We start from the raw sequence: 22,408 nt of genomic DNA on the forward strand, positions 1-22,408 counted from the left end.
TATACTGTTTTACTGTCTCTGTTCCACCTTTCAAAGAATGAAAAGTTGCTTAATTTAGGAATAAGATAGAAACACTCATGTTACACAGTGTTCTGGCTCAGTGCAACACAGTAACACAGCTTCATTTCACATTAGAGATGAGTCATGGACCTGAAACTTTTTCCAGAGTAATTATGTGAATGAGCCATAACCACTGTATCAGCTGGCAGGTTGACAGTGAAATATTGTGGTGAAGGTGTGCCGTTCACTGTGGCTGATGGGTGTACCTTATTATCATTATTATCTTTAATGAATCTATTTGGCTCGCTAAAGCTCATCAGCAAGTGAGTTAAGGTTTTCTTAATTTGACCGCCACAAACATCCTTACTCGAACCGTAGTCACATTTTTAGTGCCTGACTTCAAAGAAATAGTTGAACATTTTGGAGATGAGCTTATCAGCTTTTTTTCTGACGATAGCTAAATAAGAGGATCGACTCCACTGTCACGTCTGCGCAGTAAGCATGGAGCTAGAGCCAGGACACAATTAGCGTAGCTTAGCATAAAGACTGGATGCAGTGGGAATGCACTCAGCAAAGTTAAAAACATGGTGAAATGGTCCTTTAGGGATGAGGGGATTACACTCGTAGGTTGTACTGCTCACAGCTCACCTACCGACCAATGACGAGGGGTCAAAAGTGGCTGTAAAAGTTAAGTAAGTTTAATAACCATTGACTTAACCCTTAAGGCCCTGATGTAATTAAAACCAGACATGGATGTGGGCAGCAGGACGTACAGTGGACACACATGTGGTTCTTTTTATACAACATTGTGTGTCCACATGTGCACATATGCATTTTGGGCTGCACGTGGATATTTGCGAAAATACCGGTGAGCAGGAGTAGATTACAAAATTTAGTGTAATTTTAGCTTTAGCCTAAACTGAAATGTTTTTAAGTTGCTTTACCTCCTGTACTGTAACCTTAGCCTGGTACCAGACCTCTGAATCACCAATCCACAGCACAGATTTGTTCAGCGATTCAAATAAGTCTATTCCACAGCAGACGTTTTGGCATGTCTTAGAAGAAAAAGCACAGGTGTAACTGATCACATTAAAAAATGACTGCATTTGATTTAGTTGAGATATTTCCAGGGCCCTGGTATTGTGCATGCTGGCTCACTTACTTGGACACTTGATGGAAGTGAGCCACTGTCAACAAAATTTGTTTCCCCTATCCTTTCCCTGCTATGACAAAGTCAAAATGTCTGTCATGAAAAGGTCTTTTGTTCCCGTTGACGGTTATTTTCCCCGGTGGAGGAACAGTTGATCAATCAGAGCTTTTTTGGTGGCATTAGAAGAGGGGCGTCATCTTCTTACCTCGCCAACCACTTTCCCACAGAACTGACTCTTTGCCAGCAGTCTGTTTCATAAAGTCGCCCAAAAAACACACCTCGCATTTTGGATTATTTCGCCCCTGATTTCGTTTTCACAACTGCAGTATCTCTGTTTCTCTCGGTTTCTCTGCAGAGCATGTGCGATTGTCAGTAGAGGGTGACAGAGTAGAGCAAGGGCAGATTGTCTACTAGCTAACTGTTCTCTCGGGTGGATAAAAAGATAAATAAAAACAGAAGTACTTGGGCTTCAATTAGTACACATGGGCAAGTAATGTCAATGTGTGTGGAACACTGAGCTTTCATACGTTTCTGAAAAATAGCAACAGAAAAATGACAACAAGCTGAAACAAATTCATAAATGAACATATATTTTTGATCATTGTGGAAACTTCTTCTCCGACCACACCCTCGGTGTTGACTGACAAAGCTGTTGAGACGAACATGTCACTCGTTACTGATTGGTCTGGGCAAAACTGAATGCAACAAAACCCCTCCCGGCAAGAAAGAGCTAACATGAACACATTATCCTGATGAATGTCTGAAATCAAACCAAATGTCAGTTCATTCGACTACGATTATTGACTATTAAACAAAGGAATGGAAACTGCATGTTCATTTTATGCAACAGGCCTTTTTTCCTGCAGACATCTTGAGTTTTCATAGTGGAAAAGCACAAGTGGAACTAATAAGATCAGTGATGGCCCCGTTCCATTGTTGTGTCCCAGTTAGCCATGTCAGTGAGTCAGCATGCACCGATCCAGGGCCGACACACCTAGAGACACAGCCATAAATAACGCTATTTGTTACACCTGTTTTTTTTTTTTTGTTTTTTTTTTTGAAGAAGGCATCACGTCACATAATCCTGTTGTGGTGGATAAACATAATGTTTGCATAATGTCTCTCCACGGCATGAAAAACGAGTCTGAAAGTTCATGCTATTTTATGACAGCGACAGATTCCTCACAAAAGCATAAATCTAGCGAGACAAAGAAGACTAATTAGACTCCTCTGAATAGTAATTCAAATCTTCGCATGAAATCAGCTGAGTGAAAAACATGTGCAGCTGTTACACAGCCTGTAGATCTATTCTTTTTTTTTTTCTTTTCTTTTCTTTTTTGTTGCATGGTTTCCACATCTCTGTGCTGAACCGTGAACTCAGAGAGTCCCTCAGCTCTCACATTGTCTGTTTAGATTGAGTATAGCACTATTTGGCCTTCACAACGCAGCCCACACTGCAGCAGGGATTTCCCCCTGCCGAAGTCATTGAGAAATGTTTACCTTCACACTCTTAACATGTTGGGGTGGTCCCAGAGCACAAGCTTAATGGGCATACGTTGCAAATGCTCAGCTGTGTGTATGTATATACTCTGATGTATACTCAAAAACACAGACGTGCAGAGGTGTGACATTAAATTCATACGCCAAACACTGTACACGTGCACAATAGCAAGGTTAAATTTAGATTCACTGTCTGCCTGTTAGTGTGCACTGTTCTTACCCTGCACTGTGAAGATGGTAATAATTCATATGGAACCTTTGGTATGTGAAACAATATGTGGCACAGATGTTGAAGAGCTCCTTTCAAACATGCACAAAATCATCTCTTACAGTGCGAGTGTTTGGCTTGTTTTTCTGAGAATGTATTTTAGTGTAATTCACCGAATAAATCGTTTTTCATGATTTACTTTTTTGTTGTCCTGTTGTGTTGAAAGTCCCACCCCGGTCAGTTTTTCTTCCTGTGTGTATAAGTCGACTTTCTCTCTCAAACAAAAATGGGTGCGTGGTTAAAAGTCATCCGTAGTTCTCACCGTCGCAACCAGACTGCCGTTCTAGCGAGATCAACATCGCTACATGGACCTTACATTAAAACCTGGACACGGCCATGGAGACAGAGCCTCGTTCATTCCTATGAAAGCTGCTCAGTGGTGCCAAAATGGCTCGACTTCCCGACGATAAAAATACCCAGATCTTCCGTGTTGTGGGGCCCACAGAGCATCTAACTTCTGGTTTAGCGCCCGGCTAACTTGAATGGAGCTAAATTGATTTAATCAAGCAGCGCTTCTCGACTTTCCAAATTTAATTGGCTCAAATTTTATAATGGCTCAAATAATGACAGTCAAACCAACATGGATATATCCTTGCTCTTTGCTCCTTGCTCGTTACTTTGTGCTGTATCTGATTCTTATGAGACATAATTTTGCACTTTTAAAACTTCTTTAAGATTGTTCTCAAAAACAAGCAAATACAGTACACGACTTGCAGGTGGAGGTTCTGGGTCTTCTAAAAGACAATTAAATGGGACACAAACTAGCTTCTGTCAACCTTGAATATGGGAACTTTAGCACATACATGTGCTTTTTCCCCATGAAGTCCCCATGAAATGGCTAATCGAGTGCTCTTTGCCTTGGCATAGTTACGGGTTTCCTGTGAAAACAGGCGGCAGCCAATAACGTGTAAAGTACGTTACGCCTCACATCACCCCCTAACCGCTGAGATGATGATGCTGACTCTCCCCGGACAGTCAACTCCCAGTTAACAGGCCGGACCGGGCCAGAACAACACAGCATCAGAGAGGACAAAGGCCAATTTGAGTAAGGGAATACAATACCAAGGGGGTTTTCTTGCCAGGTTTGGCACCTGGCAACCCAGGCTGAGTCAGCAAGGACCGCTTACTGAGCTAATGGCAGCTAACTCCATTATATCTGTCTACCAAGAAACTCCAAAAATCAACTCGGTACTGCAACCCTCTTCTGTCATTGTTCTCGGAGGCCGTGTACGGCCACGGTCCGGTGGTGTTCACTGAGAAGCTGCTAGTTATCAGCATATTTGTTAGCAGTAACGTTAGCAACAAGTAAACTATCTGTCCACAGTTGTTCAAGAGGCAGAGCAGCCCGAGGTGCTGCAGAGGGAAAACCAGCAAAATATTCTCTCCATAAAACATGACCCAGTTTCCCCCAAATCACTGAATAAAGTTACAAAAGTGGGTTTTTGTACAAGTTATAAAGCAAGAAAAAGTGAGCAACTCACTCTTCTGGCGACGTTACACATCCATGGCAGCGTCATAAAATAAAGAAGGCATTTACTGGACAAAAAATGTATATATGCCCCCGAGTGAAGGATGAGTCATCAACATTTTTAATGTGTTTCCAGAAAGTTACAAACTCCATTACAATACCTTGAAAATGAGTTTTTGCCACTGTTGGGCCTGATAATGGCGTATAGGTGACGTATGGAGCAAGACAAATGTGAAACAAACACTTCAACGGTGATTTTGACTTCATGGGGACGTTAAATATTTGGGATACCAGTGTGCGAATGCTTTTGCTGCAGTGCTGATCATAAAGGTCTTTAGTTGCACTTTCACGTCGAGCTTAGGCCCACATGGTGCATTAAATGGATGGATGGGGATGGACTCGAGCCTTTCTTTAGGAGATGAATACCCCGTGGCTACTTTGTGAGGAGTCAGTGGCAGTGAGTCTGGTGGGTTTACGTCTGGCTTTAGGTTTTAAAATCCGTGTGAATGCCTCCTCATTGACCATTTGGTCTTAGTAAGTGCCCTGCGTTGGTGGATGTTCAACTCTTTGGTGAGTCTCGTGGGGGGTGATGTAGCCGCGTGAGTCATGGGAATGAACGTGGAAAGATGCCCGATGTTAGTCAGCAATCACTGACCAAAAAAAGAGTCTGTTGTTCTCTGCAGGGATGCTGAGCTCACCTACACCCACCAATGAAATGTGAAATGCATTACCATGGCAGATACACATAGACATACACACATGACTAGTAAAAATAAGCAGTCTTGCAGGTTTCCCAGAGACACAACACTCAGCAATACATTACTCACAGTCGTGTCTCTGCGAACTTCTTTTGTTCTTCGGGGTCTTTTGCTTTTATATTCTTTAACTCTGTTCAGGTTGAGGCCACATGTGCTTTCGGCAGAGCTTTGAACCTGTGTAAGATTAAGCGTGTCTGTCTGGCTGGATTCATCTGAAAGCAGGGCATGGCGCTGCTGGGGCATTTCACTCTTTCTGCCCTTTAGTCATATGATGTTTTTTCATCCAAAATGTTTATGCAAATACACATCTTCTGTAAAAGAAGACATGAATGGAGTTTGGATTTCCACACGATGAACAATTTATGCAACTCTTGAGTTGAAATGTCATTGTGATAGTAGTTGAATGGCTACATGGCGGTGAATATTTCTCACATTATCTCAGATATTCACAGTATACTTTAAAAAGATGTGAAACAGCGCTTATTGTAGTGTTTATAAGTCACTGTTGTGCATTAATTTGAACATTACAAAGCCTCCAGACAACATGAAATGTGACTAAAACCATCTGCCGCAACATCAAAATCCTAATTAGTCTATGACTAATCAATGCTGAGAGGCTTTCTGTTTTAATTATGGGTGTGTTCTCAGTTTTTGGAGGTGATGCCAATGTATTCATGTCAACAGATATGAAGGAAACAGACCTCATTTGTGGTATATTGCTTGGAACGCATTAAAATGTTTGCATGATTGTGACTGTAGATCTCAGTCTGTGTCTCTTCGGTAAATCCCCTGTCCTTTCACCAAGTTGCCAGGTTTGGGCGAACACACGGAGAAATAATGTTCGTTCCGAGCTTCTCTGTTTAATTCTTTCCAGGTGGTGATAGAAGGCCTGTGGTCGTGAGCGTCTCATAGTTCTAGAAAGAATAAACAATAAACATAGTAAAGAAATAAATAAACAGTAATAAAAACGCTACAGAGGAAGTTGTGCTGGTTGTTATTGGTTTTATTTCCAATTCAAAGGGGGGAAACTGCTCCGATATCAAAGGCAATCACAGAGAAAACAAAAATACTGAGTTCACAAAATTACCTCAGAAATGCTCCAATTCCTTTTCCAAGACCACAGATTGACAATTTATGAAGTGTTTCTCTCTCTCTCTTGTTTGTAGGTGGCATTTGCTTTCACACAAGCGCTGACTGACACATGATGCAACCGACGGTAAGAGCAACAAACACCTGGTTTATCCTCTACACAAAGAAAAAGTCCAACAGACAAGCCCTTCTATAGAAAGGCTTGGCATGTGTTTTTGTATATGTTGCGTGTATTTTCCAGTTGTAACATTCCCTGGTGTTTGATATAAAAATGTCCTCCACGAGTTAAAGAAATTGCATCTTTTTGTCCACCTCTCCCACACGTTAACGCCCGTCCCTGACCACAGCCAATAGGGGATAATGCATGGTTGACACTTTGCCCCTCCCTGCGAGATGTAAATCTTGTTTTTCTCTGCTGACCACCACGCTCCCAGGAAAAGACAACAGTCTTCCAAATGACACGGTAGTAGACTTCCGATTACAGCCCTGTCACTTACTCTACCGACGTGTAAACACATGATGGAGAGACAGACGGTTAGGGAGCGAGCGGGAGACAGATGTGCAGGGGCGCGTGGGCTTTCTCTTTGTTTGCCTCCCAGATGTCAGACCTCTGGTTAGAGGGGCAAACATGAAAGGATGCCTCTTGTTAAACTGTCTCACTGCACAAGGCTTTTGGCTTTCTGGGGGCTGAGTGAACATAAGACAATAAACATAACTCATTTCATCATTGAGATGTCATTACAGTGACTCTACATTTCCCTCCTTTCTTCTTGATCCTTCTGTCATCTTAAAAGCAGCCGCAGCAGCAGCATCCATTGTCCTTTTGTCACATTTTATCATACTTTCTTTGTCATTTACACTACAGTGCCTCCTGTTTAAAAGGAGCTTCAAACTATACATTTCTTAAATTATGACAATCCAAATCATTACTACAATAGTTTCAGCCCTCCACAGAATCTTTGTGATCCTGCGGCCTGTGAGAAGACAGTCCTAGCGTTGGCTTCGTCTTGGCCTACAGACCAAAAGTGTGATAATTTTAGACTCAAGTCTCTCACATGGTCTGGAGCAAGGACGGCATTTTGGAAATAAACTTGGAATTTAGCTTAATTGCAGTTTACAGATTTAGGAGGGGCAGCGTTCTCTTCTTTATTTTCTTGCATAAATAGAGAGTGACTGGAGGCCAAAGACATGAGGTTTCGAAGCCACAAAAGAGGTTAAAGAACGTCAGAGGCAGTGAGGACACTTTTAAGCCTGCATGGCTCCTCGGCTCTCCCTCAGGCTCGGCCACGCTCTGTCCCTAATGTGAGATCCTTCTCCCCACTCGCCGAATCCATCAGATTTATTATTTCGCCCAGGCCATTAGGTCTCCGCTGTAAAACTCGACTGTTAGTGTTTAACTGCTTTATGCACAGCCAAGTTAGAATGTCAGCCTTTTTTTTTCAGATGCTAATTTTTGTTGTAGGAGGAGGTTTCAGCTGGATCTCTTAACAGCAAATTATTCGTCCTCTGAGGTTATTAATCTGTGACAGCTTCTCTGCACACATCGTTCAGGTCCAGATATTTCCCATTACCTCATTACCGTTAGGGGTAATTGCTCTCTGTCAAGTCTTTCTTCATCTTTTTATCTAATCCTTTCCATTTTTTACAAAAACTGACTCCCTTACCTGATAGTTTTTTGTTCCTGTTTGCTCATATCTGTGTGGTGAAATAGTCATAAACATAAATAACAGTGATGTCGAATGGTGTGACAGCACAGTGTGATTTATAGCTAATAAAACACAATATAATGGAATTATCGGTGGGATTTAGCGAACTGGCGGAGAGAAGAGATGTAATGGATGCGTTTCAGGTGGGCTGCCACGGGACGGGACATAAACTGTGAACCAGAGCTACAGATTAAGAGTCTCCTTGCTGCGTGGTCTCTTGGTGTGAATGATTGAGTATCTCAGCCTCCCTCATGGTCAAGGTTGCTGCGTTGACAGAGGTTAAATGAAGATAAATCTAATATTCAAATGCACCGTGCACTCAAAAAAACATTTGGACCCTTGTATTATATACATATATATATATATATATATATATATATATATATATATATATATATATATATGTAATGTGTAAAACATTTCAGCATTAAAATGTCTAAAAACAACAAGACCTTTGTGACATATTTTGTTGAGTTGTGCTCCGTGCAAAAAGAAATCTGTTATTTTATTCAAGTGTGTTTCAGTTCGCTTCACGTCACTTGTTGCCATAACTTCCAAGGAAACACTGTATGATGTGTCGGTGAGGAAGGAAGTCTGCAAATGCGACCAAACCTAACATGAATACAACTTGACACTACCTCATGATGTCATCAAACTACATCTTTGTTTCATTATTTTCCATCGACGGACAACCTTGCGGCGGAAATTGCATACTGTGCGTTAAATGCTAACACTCTGACCAATACATGTGCACACTCGCATGTATGCACACGTGCACACGGCGCGATGCATGTTGGAAGGAATGCAGCAAAGATAAAAGAGCTACACCGGAGACAAATGATGAGAAATATGGCCGTTTATAGCTCTTCTGGAAAGTATTCGGACCAAACTGCAGTATGTCCACATTAGCCGGAGGCCATCACTGCCCCAAACCTGGAAACATACACACTTCAAAGAGGGGGTAGATCAAACTCAAGAAAACAAGACCTCTACATGAGGCATACATCACCGGAGAAAAGGGGTCTGTTTGACGGGTATGTCGGTGATGAAGAGGCTCGCTGGGGAGAATAAGTAAGATTCAAGGAATGAGACCACGGATCTTGAGATAGGATGAACATGTAAGCTTTTGAATAGTCCCAAAGGGTTAGCGTAAGACAGTGTGTGATTTGGGGCTGAGTGATTCAGGGAGGAAATGGTGAGTGACCGGGGCCTATGGAAAAATGTGTTTAGTAGAAAAACAGGAAGAAAGGGAGGAACGATGGAAAGAATGAATAGTCAGGAGAAATTATTCATTTCACCGATGGCAATTTCAGGTCAGCTGATAATGTGTCGGTGTAGAAGTTCACGGTGGGATTAGTAGATTTCTATGAATTATTTGAGCATAAATCAATTGAGTGGTATTATTTTGTATATGTGCAGGTGTGAATGAGTCATTATAGCTGTTATCTTAAGTACAAGTTGTTCTTTGTACGTAGCGATGTTTGCTCACAGTTATTAATTGTCACAATTCTTTAACATCTGATACTGATTTATACATCACTCAGTTTATCTGCTCTGCTCAAACTCAGATTTGGCTGAAACTTTAAAGAGAAGTAGGGGAATTCATTTGATTTAGAAAAAACTGTTTTCCCAAAACCACTTTTTTCTCCATGGAAGAGGCAGATAACACAGCTGCCTTCAGTCATTGTTGACCTTTTCAGTTTCTTATCAAGACCCTGATCTTTCACCGTCGCCATACTTGACTTTCCTAGCCTTAACAAAGTGCCTTGTATTTCTCTAAGAAAACTAAAAGAGTAAGAGTCTATGTTAGCTAGCAGCAGTTAGCTAGTTTAGCATGTTTACCATATAGGTTTAGCACATTAGCATGCTAACATTTCTTGAGTTAGCACTGAACTCAAAGTGCAGCTGAGGCTCATGGGAATGTCATTTGTTTTGTGGCTATGAAACTGAAGTATTACAGATTTTTTGGAAAAAGCACACACTTTTCTGCAAAGATCCTTTAAATGTGGTTATCACACACTTGTGACAAAGATATGATGTAATGGAGACCGGACATTTTACAGTTAAACAATAAACTTCAATGTCAAAAATGACATCAGTTCACTGAAACAGTAAACTCCACTGGAAATGTAATAATTATATCATTAGGCCACCCCAAGCATCTTTTTTGCATTATGTTCTGTAAAAACAAAGATTTTATATCAGCTCATATCAGACAACATCTACGCCGATACTATTTATCTCTTAATCTGTGATAGGTGTCAGCTGATATATAGGTAGGTTCATCAGCAAAGTTATATCTTTCTCATGTGGGAAGCACACATGTCTGTACAAAGCTTCAGGGCCATTCATTAAGATATTTGACTGAAACCTGTGACGGTTAGGGTTCACAAAAAGTCTGTAGGATTTGTCTTCTGTGTTTGTACATGTCAATCCATCTTTGAAGTGTTTTGCTGTTGACGGTGGACCAATCGATTGAAATTGCCATCCCCAGAGCCTCGCTGCCGGTGTGAAAAGGCTCAAAAGCACTTCATGAAAAGCTAGGATTAGTCGACAAAATCAAATGTCACAATATTTTTTTGACAATGCAACAATATTGTATGGATGACTAACACAATGACAAAAATGACATCTCATTTTTGTGTAATGCACCTTTAAAAACCAGGAAAAGACAACACTAATACATATGCAACATAATAACCAATGTATTCAGTCGTGTTTGTGTGAGACACGTTTGGATCATCAGAGTCAGCCACAGTAAAAATGATACTCTGCTTTTCTCTACATATACCTGTTATTAGGCCTTTGAAAGACTTTTTCTGCCACTCTAATCTTTTACCTCATTTCTGACACCTGTAACTGCAGTCTAAACATCTGTCAGTCCAGCAATCTCATCTCTATAGTGTGTAATGTTTACCACCCAGAGGAGGCCCTTTTTTTTTAGCGGAGTCTGTTTAACCTGTCAGTGTGAATGGGTGGAGAACACCTCGCAGTGGTGTGAGCCACTTTTGATACTGTGTTTGTTCGTCCTGCGCGCTAACTCTCCCCTCCTTGAGAGCATGCTGGGTAATTGACAGGCCCGAGTGATTGTGGGGATCGGGTGGGTCAGGAGGAGTGCAAACCTGAGGGGTAGGACCCAGTTTCATGACTGGACATGCAGGCTGACACTTGGGCCTAATGTTTGCTGGTGACAGACAAGCAGTTTATTGGTGTAGGAAGGGCGTGGCTCTCTGACTCAGATCACACAGTGGAGCACGTAAGAATTCCTGACTAATCTATCGGTTACACTTTCCATTTCACAGAGATGAACACATCATATCTATTTCATCATCAAACATATCAGGGATTTTATTTGATATCCCCTAATCTTCAAAATGTCAGAGGGCTAATCTAGTTTGTGGAAATGATGTTAACATTTTTGAAATGATAATTTTGCTTCAACACTTTGATTCATTTGAAATTCAGTATTGTAAAAGCATGAATGTTGCCATATCTCTGCAAACCTCCCTGTTTAGTTATTTAACATCTAACAGTGGAAACTTGTTAGATTAAAGTGTAGATGTCTTTAAAAGCATCTGTTATCTAAATATACTCTAAATTTTGCCATGCATCTTTAAGATCTGACAATCTGCTGACAGTGGCGGGTTCCAGCAGAGCGCAGGCATCTTATCCATCCCACCAGGGTCTTCCTCGAGTCCCATTCAGGTAGAAAACAGACAAGAGCGTTCTTGCTTCCTGGCCGAGATCCTGCAAAAATGCAAAAACACGTAAATATGATTCAGGATGTCGGGGTGACTTCTTTTCAAGCTGACCGAATGCAAGAAATTGAGTTATTTCAACTTTATTGAAACAAAGCCAGTGGTTTTCTATACATCTCCTAAAAAGAGCTTTAGGAGCTTATTATTCTGCCATATGTGAACATAAATCCAACTTTTTGGCTGTGTTTACCTTTGCTTCGCTGGCTATGTATGTTTTAAAGGATGCCAAGCCCATGTTTTAAACATTGTTGTAGGTTAATTGAGGAGTGTGTATCCCAGAGATGACCCCTCCGGCTCTGCCCTCACCGTCACCCTCACCCCGGCCAAAAACCCAACAATTTTCAAAATCCTTCCCCTGCTTTTCTCCAAGCAGAAGGTTAACTCGTGCATAGTTTTACACCAAGGGTTAAGCTTTAGCTATAAACTTAAACAGGTAAATTATATGTCTCCAAAATTACAGCCCTTATGCAGCTTTGATTTTATGAACTGCAAGATGACCACAGTGAGTAATACAACAATGAGAGCTGCGTTCTAGTGCGCTTAATGTAGCTCTGGATTCAAAGGCTGTAACGTTTGAAGGGGAATAATGACTACCTACCGAGTCATATGTTATTGACTTGGTGCCATTTTGTTTAGATATTTGAATGATTGTCATGTTGCCCATGCTAGTTAGTCACTCAAAGTCAGTATGCTCCCCTGTAAGACAATAACCTTAAAACCTACTGTAGTACATTTACCCTAACTCTTAGTACACATACTCTCCCACACAAAGACCTTACTTGGGCAGGCCAGGTATATCAACGGCCGCCCAAGTATATCTGGCAACCCATTTTGGCATTTATCATTTATTTTTTATCGTCTGAGAGAACGACGCCATCCACAAGCTGCCCTCACTCTTCCCCTCAGGTCTACTGTCAATCACACTTGCTTTGCAGAGAAAGAGGCTCTCCCTGGTATCAGGTTCCTCCTGTAAATGCACTGATTGTGATGATAAGTGGTAAGTGGAGTGGAGTGCTGCCAAGCCAAATTTTACGTGTGTTTAACATGAATTAGCAATAATGCAGATGACAGTAAAGCAGCTATCTGTGGGTTTTTCTACTGGTTGTGGTTTGTAAAAAGAAGCACCAACAGGGCTACGCCTCCACACACACACACACCAGGCACTTTGTGGCCTCATTCTGCAGCAGGCTGGACCTGGACCCATCTCTGGGCCCGGACCAGTAAGCTACCTGCTGGCGACTGCGCTGGCTGAATCCCTTAGGCCTTAAACTAGCCAACTTCCCCGGCGAGTTTTCTCTGCCCCGTCCTGCTGAAACCAAGTTACGTAGGTCCTGTCTGTCTCTGTTGTTTATCTAAGCTCTGTGTTTGTGGAGGGGCGGCCCAGCGACATCCCATCCTGTGGACACCCAGCCTGTCTGCTTTGCCTAACTCAGAGACACTCTCAAGAGGCGCTGTGAATACACCTCATCGGGGAAACTATAGCTTAAAATGTGTAAAATTTAAAAGTGTTGCTTCCATTCCCTGTAACCACATACTGTATACTTCCAGGTAACATGAACCCTTTTCTTTTTTCTTTTTTTGCTGTCACTCATCTCCTCAGATGACAGAATATCAATGGTACCAATCCCAAGCTAGGGCTTGTTGAGGTATCCCTCTTATACAGATTCTTACCAGTCACTTTATATTGCTTCCAGGGAGAAGTGAGATCATCACCACTTTCTGCATATATGAAGAGACATACATGTGGACACACACTGATACAGTACACACACACACACACACACACACACACACACACACACACACACACACACACACACTAGGAACCACAGTCATTCACTTTGGCTCATTCCACTGTCCTCACCTCCAGGACTGTATAAATGAAAGAGTAATGTGTTACAGCAGAGGCCCATGATCTGTCAAACAAAACGTCCACATGTCATGTCTCTCTCTCAGCCTTCTTCACAATTTCCCCTCGAGCACTGCGATGACACTACATTATTCAAACCACAAGAAGATGGATAGACGGATAGACTTTTTTATGAGAAGAAAACCATGGAAAACAAAACAAAGAAGAAAAATTGATGAGCAAAAGAAAACAGTGAATGTTTTGCACAAGCCACAAAAACAATCGTAATCTGATAATTAATAGGATGACGTGCTGTCATCCTTATGAGCAGTGATTTCTATAGGCAAGTTTTAAACTGACCTGAACATAACAGCTTAATCAGCCCTAGAGACGGGAATTGTTAGATTTTATCACAACTGATGCTGCTTATTGATAATTATACTTTTTATATAATTATACTTTTTCAATACTCGTATTGAATTCGACAAAAATGAATTCAACAGTTTTTTGGTTATAACAGCTGTGGTCATCTAGTTACAGTTGAAAATAATAACAACGTTAACGAATACAAAATTAGTTTGGTTGTCAGGACAGCTCACACTGAGTTCAAACTCAAGCTACCTAGCAATTAGCTAAACCAACTGGAGTCCACTGTAGTGAAGGGTTGCAAATCTTTCACAATAAACTTGGCAGCAGCTCTGTGACATTCTGCTGCTTTTCCTGTGTCATTTTACCTCATCCAGTGATGGAGAATGGGTTGGACCTGACTTCAGCTGTCCACTGACAAAGCTGTGGCTGCTGACTAACGTTGTCTATGGGGTTAATTAGGAACATAAATGAGAAAAAGCTTAAAACCAATGCCGTTTCCTGAGTTAACGACTACAGACCTATTTTTATAACAGTAACCTGTTACCTTGACTTGACAAGGTCAGTCAGTCAGTCGCATTTTTAGTTTGGCCCATCGCCGTCAGAGCCGGGAGGCTTCACCGAGGACGTAACGTTGCTAAAACAGTCAACACGCTCCACTGCTTTAGAGTTTTTGAATGTGTTATTTGTATGTCATGAGGTTACTGGTGTTACTACTGTTTTACATAGACTGCATTTAATTGCTTTTTCATTAAATTTAGCCAAGCGAGCCGACACTTCTGAACGTTTTTGCCCTGTCAGCCATGACTGCGGAGCACAGAGTGGAAACATCAAGTTACGCAACGTTAAACCTAAACCGCACTGTTTGTCCAGGAGCTTATCAGTAGTTCAGTACTGACCAATCAGAAACGTATACCAATTTAGTACCATCCTCGATACCCATCTGTAAGCAGCGCTAAACGTTGTGGCAGTATGAACAGTGATGCATTTACTTGCTTCAAATGGTGATACAAATACGTTTAAATATGAACCTAGGGAAAAATAGGGAATGAACAACGTCTATGAATCTTTGAACTGAACCAAAGTGAATAACATGATTTGAATCTGCTAAATAATTCATAATTTCCTCTTCTACGTGTCTCTAAGGTCAGGGGATTACCGAAGTCATTGGGATGCATCCATAAATGTGTCCAATTGGTCTCATGGTGGTGACAGAGGAGAAGTTAATAAATCACCAAAGTCTGTAGGATTCATCTTCTGGGGACCATGAATGTCTGTACAAAAATATCATGGAAATCCATCTGTTAGTTGAGATATTTCAATGTAGAAAAAAGTGGTGGACCAACAGACGGACACTTTTTGAAGCCAAAGCTTTAATTTGTTCAACAACAATCAAATGGGCTTTCTCACTTTCTCAATTTAATTAATTCAGGCGCACAAAACTGATGTTAAAGTCATTCTCAAGTCTATTGTACTACATACTGATTTAATCAGTTACACCCACAGTGCTACTTTAGTAATTGTTTCCAACACTTAAACAACACTCAGACAAGTCCCATAAAAACCAGAAGACAGGTGCTTCACACAAATGAGTCAAGATTCAGTCTTTTTCTGTATTCTCTGTTGTGTTTTCAATGTCCACAGTACGGTGCCTTGAACTTAGCACCATTATATAACCCCAGATGGTTCTCTGGCGCCTCCGCTCATCTGTAACATGTTCATGGGTCCAGCCGGCATACACACCAGAGCATGCCGGCGGGCCTTTGATCTCTCTCCCCTGGGCCTCCTCGAAAGGGTGAGCGTCCTCAAGCTTGTACAGCCTGGATGCATCCAGCTGGATCTCCTCCAGCTCTGATGGGAGAGTGGAACACTATTGATCAAATCCACCGCCTCTATGCAAACAATACCTCATCGCAGGGATAAGCAATGGCACTTGTGTGGCCTTCTCAGGTAGAGCTGCAGCCGTCCATCCTCGTGCACTGCAGATCCAGGTATTGTCTCCCTCTGTAGGCCCCCAGTCCTAAGGAATGCCAGCGGCTGCCAGCTCCAGACAGCCTTTCACATTTTGACTCCCAGTAATTCACTCCAAAGGCAGAAGAGCCCTTATATCTCTGCCATATGCTACACTGAGGGAAGTGCATCAAGTGCATGCTCAGGAGTTTAACTAGGGTGTTATTAGGATTTGGGTATTTGCCTCAGACGGGCCTTGAAGATAATACATTTGTGAGATGCATTTGGCTTGTTGACAGATGTTTAGATAAAATACCTGCCAAGTGGTTTAAAGACAGCTAGGTGTTTTATATGGAGTCAGTCAGTGCACGTGGCACCATGAAATTATGCAGTGAATTGTCGTGTATGTAGATACACCCGTGTCTTTTTATGGTTGTGTGCATATATTTTCCTATATATATGATCTCATATGTGCATATTTGCTCACACATATACTTTGTGTATGTGATCCAGGGGGTAAAGGACAGTAAAATACGGTGTTGGCTTTACTGTGTTCTGCTCTTGTTGTGAGTCTCAGTGACAGGAGGTTGGCTTGACTCTCTTGTTTTGGATAATTGTACGCTACCGAGGTCTGTGGTCCCCATCTCTGTCTCCCTGTGGCCTCGGCTGCAGGAGCCATATTTAGGTTGCATGTCCTCCTCATCCTATCCTGTCTCATCCCCATCCTGCCCGACACACCCCCACAACACAGCAGGGGGGCGGATAAAGGGACAGCAAGTGGTCCAGGTACCAGCTATAGGTGCCTTAGGAAACCATGCCAGGTTATTGCAAGACTTGTTGTGCTCACAATCTTCGTTTTGGACCTTTTTTTGTGGACATGAAGTTACATGGTTTGGTTACATAAATGTTTTTTAGGGAATTTATGCAACCAAAAATATTTTAAACCATGCTGTAGCTGTACTAGTGTTATTTTGTTTTTGCAGGTTGTGCCCTACTTTTCTGTGTTATTATAGGGCAAAGCAGTGTGTTTATGAAATGAGAGTAGGTTGTACTTTGGCTGGCGCAACTCGAGTGCAACTTATGCTCTGTGCCTCCATGTCGTGAAACGTGTGAACTGGGATTGTATCATTTGGAATATTTAAGACAAAATCAGTAACAGAGAGTTACTTAAATTAGCACTGAGGTAAAGAAAAAACCAAAACACAAAAGGGCTGCGTTTGTAGTGGCGTTTTTAAATTACACAGTGAGACAATGAAATATAATCCGCTAAGGCTGGTATGAGTTGTAGATCCATAAGACGGCTCATTAGACGGTTAAACACGGCGTAGAAAATAATGATTCAATGCACTTCAAGGAAGCACTGCACAATTTTGTCTTCTAACTGCCAGATGGTAAAAGTAGTAAAAAAAAAGTAGTGCAAACACTGGATGTTATTAAATATTACTGAACAAGGCCAGAAAAACAAAATAAACCATTCAATATGTTGTCCAGTCACTTCTGCGTTGAATGGCTAGACTCAGAAGAACAACATACAATAATTGTACAGACTCTTGGACAGACTATACTCAGACATTCATCGCGGTGAAAAGCGATAGAACTTGTCACTCTTTGTACGTACAAACTATTTTTGACTTTGTCTGAAATGCTGAGAAATGTATTCTCATAGCCAAGAGATCTGGATTTTGTTCCCCTATTGTGTGACTCATCATTCCTGTCATAAGCCTACGTAAGTAAAAGTTGTCCTCTCATGTGGTGTTTGGGTGGGCCAACGGAGCTCCCTTGCATGGCTCTTGCTTACCACATATCTCCGCCTCTTTACTTCACCCTTTTACTCCCTTCAGTTCACCTATGTGGCACTTTCTATTGCTCACCACTTACGATTTTTCTCTTTTTTTTGTCTGAATTTCTGTGGAGTTTCATTCGTAAGCTCTCTGACCGACTGCACCCATGTGCTGTATGTGGAGTGATACAGATGTTGCAGCGTATTGTAGATTCCCCGCAGAGAAGACAGCCCCCCTGTACCCCATGTATCCTCCACTTCGTCCTGAACAGGGGTGATGTCTTTGATCATTCCTTTAACTTTACCCAAAAGTCGCTGCAGCACTTGTGCGAATCACAACCAGAATTCGAAAATGTGATACAGATGCCTCTGATTACATGTCGACCGTGGCTAATATACTTCTCCATAGGTTGTCTCTTTTTTTTTATAACATTTTTCTATGTCCGTCATAAATATAGAGAGCATGTGTGTATTGCTGAAGATCCTGGGTCTCCATCTCTTTGATGTTTAGATATACTGTATGAGATATACTGTAAATCTTTCCAGAAGAACAAAGCCTGAGGGAATGTGACTGTTGGGCAGTGGAAAACCTGTTCGTACCCACAATGTTTCTCTTTATTCTGCTATGCACTTTTCAGATCACTCATTAGTCCATAATGATGGATATTGAAGACACAGTTTATAAAGTGTCAGTCAAGTGAAGTCACGGCTAAACCATAGGTACCGTGCTTGAAGTGAAAATCTGTAAGTGGATTCTTGCGGGGGCTACTATGTGGTGTGCTGCAATCATGCACGGTTCTCAAGCCACTGCCTGCGTCAACTCGCCTGTCTCCTGCGGCGAATGTTAGTAGGAGCAGGTGTTACTGCAGACAAAGGCCCATAGGAGAACTCCTGATTGCTCTGGCTCGATCTCTCTTTCCCCCTTCTCTCTCTCCTTCTCTATCACATATGCACGTTCACACTCACACACGCCTTCACCTTCTATTTGCCTTTCAGTTAAGTCACCCAGCGAAGAATTTATGACCGCTGGGCTTGGATTCCGATCATTATCTGTTGAAATCACCCATGTAACACACATGCATGTTCAGTAACTGGAGGGCAACTTGCCTATAGACACTTCATCAGGGAGGGTGTTTAATAACCCATCGTTCCCTGACCCTTTTTTCTTGTTCCTAACTTTAAGGGACCCCTTTGACCCAGCTGTGCACAGTTTTTTTGAGTAAAATCTAATCTGACAGTAATGCATTTGTATAGACTGATGGGTTTATACTGTATGGCTCGCTGTGAGTATGGGGCACATGATAAGGTCAGAGTCATTATGTACCCTTCAGACTTTCATCCACAGAAGCACCTGCCAGTGGTGTGTGTTATTTAGACTGACAGAGCAGGTGTTCATCAGTATAACACTGGGAAAGAAGTAGGTGCCCTAGCCAGCATTAGACGTAGAGGATCTGGGTATTATGCCAGTATTGAGGGACTATGGAGGTGACATTCATGAATAAAGAAACCGAGGTGTCATATATGACTAGGTCCTTCTGTAAAGAGGTAAAGAAATGTTGTTTAATTATAAAAAAACAAAAAAACCTGAGACTTTCGAACACACAAGCCAGGGTGATTCATTTTCCAGTGATTTCACTTCATCGCCTTCACAGGAATGTATTTCTGCCCTGTGCTGTTATGCTGCAAACCTTACTTGTGATGACTAAATGATTCTAGTTGTTGTGAATGTTTCCAGACCTCAATTCCATGAAATAAAACCCCACTATTTTCCTCATTTTCCAATCACCACCGTCATTCCGAATATTTCTCGTCATGCCCCCGTGGGTGCTTGTAAGCCCTACTGCTAACTGGAACAGGGAGGCAGAGTTTCCAGTGAGTGTTTGCGGACACCATTCATCATGGTGCTCATTCCGGCAACATGTCCGATCACTTCAGGTCCTCTGGGATCACATCCGGTAGAGTTAAAATAATAACGTGCTGAGAGATCATCTGTCATGTCAGGCCAGGGGTCATATCGACGGACCCACTCCAGACTTAATGAAATGTCGTTCACATCACATGTCTGTCCTGATGGTCTCTATGTCAGATTATGTGATCATGGTAACTCATATTCCAGGTGTGGCTTGGCCAAGAGGCATGTCAGACTAAAAGTTGAACACTGACCAACATTGTAGGTTTACTTGCATGTTTTGCAACTCTAGCAGCATGGCTGGAAAGATAAATCTACCTTTCAATCCCAAAACTTAAAAAGCCACCTCTTAGCTCTCCCCCCGTTCGTAAACAGCTCTGGATTAGAACATAATATGATATAATTTCAGATGTTCATTCCCCCAGAAGGTCTGGTTCTGTACCCAACTCTCTTTTCCAGAGCTGGCCTGGTGGAGAGAGTCTTCCAGGTCAGTTCTGGAGGAGGCCCACTTGTTAGCATTAACCTGCAGACAGCTGCTGGAGCTGACAGCCATGGGTTGAGCCTGAAGCCTCTGGAGGAGTAAATACCCGGAGTCAAGTCTGTTTCTTAAACTTTTGGGATTCAAAAGTGGATTTATCTTCAGTGCTCTGGTAGTGCCAAAATCTTGCGCAATTCTTTCTTATTTTACTGCTGCATGGAGTGCACTGAACTTTATGATCGTACAGAGAGGAGATGGGGAGGAAGATTCTGGCTAATAAACCCGCGGTCAAACTTGGGCGAGTAACATGGATCAGCACATCTACCACAATAGAACTGACACTAATAATGTGAGGTGAAAATAGCTTCTCTTTATTTGTGAATACTTAAGAAATTCATTGTCTCAGAAGCTGAATCCTGATGACCTCGTAGTGATTCCCTGACCTTTCCTCAATGAGGTTAACGTGTGATTCAGAGTGAAACGTCTCAGATCAGACCATCTGATGCAGGCCTTTTGAGCTACAGTAAATGTAAGTCTTATTTACAAACCACATGACATAAAAGAGTGATTGGACAGAAGGGGCCAGAGTCATCAAGGATCATTAATGGCATTTGAAGAGTCACCAGACACCAGAAAATTGGATGCTAGTTTTTCTGTTGGGGCCTTGTGAGTGTAAAACCACCGCAATGTCACCTATTAGTTTGTCGACCACCGTTCTGAAGCTTCAAGTTTGGCATTATGGCTGTAGCCATCTTGTTTTTTTTGAGTCAGAAGTGACCATATTTGGTGAGAGGGAGGAGCTAGCGAGGACATCCTGATTGGATCAAACAGAAAACATGGTAGTGCCTGAAAGCGTTCCCTGCTTTATCATCTATTTTACTCTAAATTGGACCATAATGTACAAACTGAACATCACACTGTATTGAGGAACACTTGAAACTAGTGATTGAGACCATAGACTCTTGCCCTCTGCTTGTCATTGGCTTCACTTTTCAGACCCAGAGGCTCGTTCCAGTCAGTGGAGACGTCCCAGAGGCAAAATCATTTGCCTTTCTTCATTTGCCATAGTTGTCCTGATATCTTGCAGTCTTAATCCTGAACGTGAACTTTCACCACCAGAGCTGTGTGAGAATCCCATGACAGTCAAGCAGGATCTGGTCTGGATACATACCGAACATAGACATACACATTCTTGTGCATCGCATATTTACATTTGCATATACAGGAATGCATAGACAATCACACAAAACCACCAAGACCAACTGACACGGCCATATTACTGAACATACAGACATTTGGGATACCGGCCTAAGTATGTGAACAGTTGTTAGGTCTTAGCACATTAGGACCCATGACAGAGCTGAACCCGTCTTTTGAAAATCTGCTGAATGGGTGAGAGAGGGATGGAAATGTTTTAAACTAGACAAGCGGGAATTGGGAAATCTGAGGGGGGATGACGATCCAACAGAGAAGGAAGCCGTGCCAAATTCTCAAAGACTACACCATGACTCATAGGTCAAGGCCCCCTCGCCTGTAAACAGGATTTTTCTCATAATTTGAGGACTGAATCACAGGCTGCACTCGTACACTCTGCACCGCTTTTCTTTTATAATCTCCATCACTTTGATTCAAGTAGTACTAATCTCCCAGGGAGGAGGGGAGGGATGGGAAGAAAGTCAGAAATTAAGCAAGGGAATATAAACCAGTTATCAGTTGAGTCAGGAGAGGGGGAGTAGATGTGAACGAAGTTCAGCATGTTGAGGACGTGTTGTGTGATGACCATTGTTGTGTTATCCCTTGTGTGGTGTTGAGGCTGGGGCCAAATGATGATGGGGATCATCATGATGACTCCTGTTGGGCTGGGATTTGTTGTGAAAGCTGTTGTGTGTCAAGGTCATGGTCAGGGTGTCAGCACTGCTCTGGCTTATCTCTTAATCAGCTTGCAAGATGACTGAAGAGCTGGGCTGGATACACTCTCCTCCTCCTGACTTTGTCATCTTTTTTCAATAGAAAGTGTTAGTGCCAACATGCAGTAAGAGGAGATTCCCGTGAAGTTAGGACATGCTTTTTGTTGGCTTCTTGTTCTGACAAATTACCTTGAACAATCCTAAATTTATCCACCTTTCTCTCCTTTGCTTTGCACTCTCTTCCTTTCATTCAACGAGGTCACGACCCCTTTAGGAGACTCCCAGTAGGTTTGCCCTTTAACGGACACACTGGCCGCCCAATCAGGCACCGTGCATTCCTCACATTCTGGAAAGAAAGTGTCAACGCTGTTAAAACCCTTAAAGTGAAAGGTGCGTGAGTGTGCGTGCGTGTTGCACCAAGGAAAGGCCACATTACACAATGTCGCATGCAGCAGTCAGGCATCCGTGAGCC

General features: G+C 42.2%; 1 protein-coding gene across 1 annotated transcript in view; it reads left to right on the plus strand.

The window, feature by feature from the left end:
• The window catches only part of znf469 (zinc finger protein 469), a 192,550-nt gene that overhangs the window by 104,163 nt on the left and 65,979 nt on the right, over positions 1-22,408 (plus strand). The window contains exon 4 of the mRNA XM_084365345.1: positions 6,311-6,360. The gene's annotated coding sequence lies outside the window, so the exon portion shown is untranslated. The remainder of the gene's footprint in view (positions 1-6,310; positions 6,361-22,408) is intronic.

The sequence above is a fragment of the Pagrus pagrus genome (assembly GCF_965226575.1).
Source record: "Pagrus pagrus genome assembly, chromosome: 10".
Classification (NCBI taxonomy): Eukaryota; Metazoa; Chordata; class Actinopteri; order Spariformes; family Sparidae; genus Pagrus; species Pagrus pagrus.